The sequence below is a fragment of the Miscanthus floridulus genome, chromosome 10 (genome assembly GCF_019320115.1).
Source record: "Miscanthus floridulus cultivar M001 chromosome 10, ASM1932011v1, whole genome shotgun sequence".
Lineage (NCBI taxonomy): Eukaryota > Viridiplantae > Streptophyta > Magnoliopsida > Poales > Poaceae > Miscanthus > Miscanthus floridulus.
This window is the reverse complement of record NC_089589.1, coordinates 119,036,293-119,037,669: the sequence shown is the minus strand read 5'-3', so window position 1 is coordinate 119,037,669 and position 1,377 is coordinate 119,036,293. Positions and strand designations below refer to the sequence as shown.

General features: G+C 48.1%; 1 long non-coding RNA gene across 1 annotated transcript; it reads left to right on the top strand.

Annotated features, from left to right (window-relative positions):
* The first annotated feature begins 329 nt into the window (after window positions 1-329).
* On the top strand, window positions 330-979 carry LOC136485998 (uncharacterized). Its single transcript, XR_010766633.1, has 3 exons — window positions 330-448; window positions 540-651; window positions 772-979. It is a non-coding gene; the product is annotated as an uncharacterized lncRNA (long non-coding RNA).
* The last annotated feature ends 398 nt before the right edge of the window (window positions 980-1,377 follow it).

Sequence of the window (1,377 nt, the reverse complement as noted above, 5' to 3'; positions counted from 1 at the left end):
ACCTACAAGCCCAGAAGGGAAAAGGAGCAAGCGCGCTAGGAAGCCCAACCCAAAGTTCCACGGCCCAAGCTGGAAGAAGTAGAAGAAGCCCAAGCCCAGCTGCGTCTGGTGATGTGCTGTTGGAAACAGCCGTAAGCGAACTCGTTTAAGAGGTGAACCTGTTGCGAACTCGAACTTGTCTTGGAACGTGCCGGTAGTAGATGGTGGCGAGCTGCGGCTCGAGTTCACCGGCGGCGACCAAGTCCATTTATCGTTCCTGTATGCACTCTACTACTATTTGAGTTCGCAATCCAGACACTATCCGTAGCAGCATAATCCGTGTTGTTACAGGATCGTGAAGGCGCTAGCATGGACTAGGAGAAGGAATTGATGGCTATGCTGTGGCATGCCAGTAAAATCCACCCCAATCATCCCAGCCTTACCATAAACGGCTTCTCTGCAGATACAGGTGCTGCATTTTCAAATTCTTCCCGTATAGCTTCGTGTCCTTTTCTGTTTCTTGTGAGATTAATTTATTCTTTTTTCTGCCTCAATTTCAGTTTTTCGAATGATCCAAGAGAGACAAGATATCTAGTCGTACAGATATCCACATGCAACCGCAGCCCATCCTAATTCGCCAAGCACATTGGGGTATCCGACATGAATGAACAGGTGAAAAATTCGCTGGCTACAACTCTTCTCTTGCCTCTTCGTCCTTTCCCTTCCCGGTTTTTTCTCCAAACCTTGTTTTCTCCTGTTTCCCTAAGAAAGAATCCTGTGTTTCACTGACAGAGTTTGGTATCAAGAACCTACAAACGGTGACCTGGAGACCAGGAATGAATAGAAAGAACACAATGTTCTTCCGATGAGGCAGAGTTGGGCCCAGACCTCACTAACCTTGTTTGTAGCTACCGGAACTGGTTGGCCGCAATTTGCAGTAATAACTGTTTACAAGATTGTAGGGTGTGTTAACGTTCCTGTTGAGTGCAGTTGGTTTGGATACTTGAGGCTCTCAAAATGCAAATTCATTTGCTCTGTTTCTAGTGCACTGAATTGATTCCACGTTATGTACGGTCACATGGATCTTCAGGAGTCTATCCTGTTTGGCGAACAAGAAGAAAATAGCCGTTTGCGCGTTAGTTTCCAGCTTGTGGCTATGGTCATCATACATAGATGCCGGTATGCATGGTGACTAGTTTGGCCATTCTCTGTTTTTTTTTCCTTTCCAAAAAGATTACAGCCAAGGGCAATGAGACTACTTCGCTGGGCAGTAGTGACGGCATGCTCTGTTTCATGCCCCTCCCCTCCCCACTGGCGCTGCCACTCCTCCCCTTTCTCCGTTTCCTCCCCCGTCCGACGCTCATCCCCTCCGCAGGTTTGGGCGTGGAGTGCGACAGC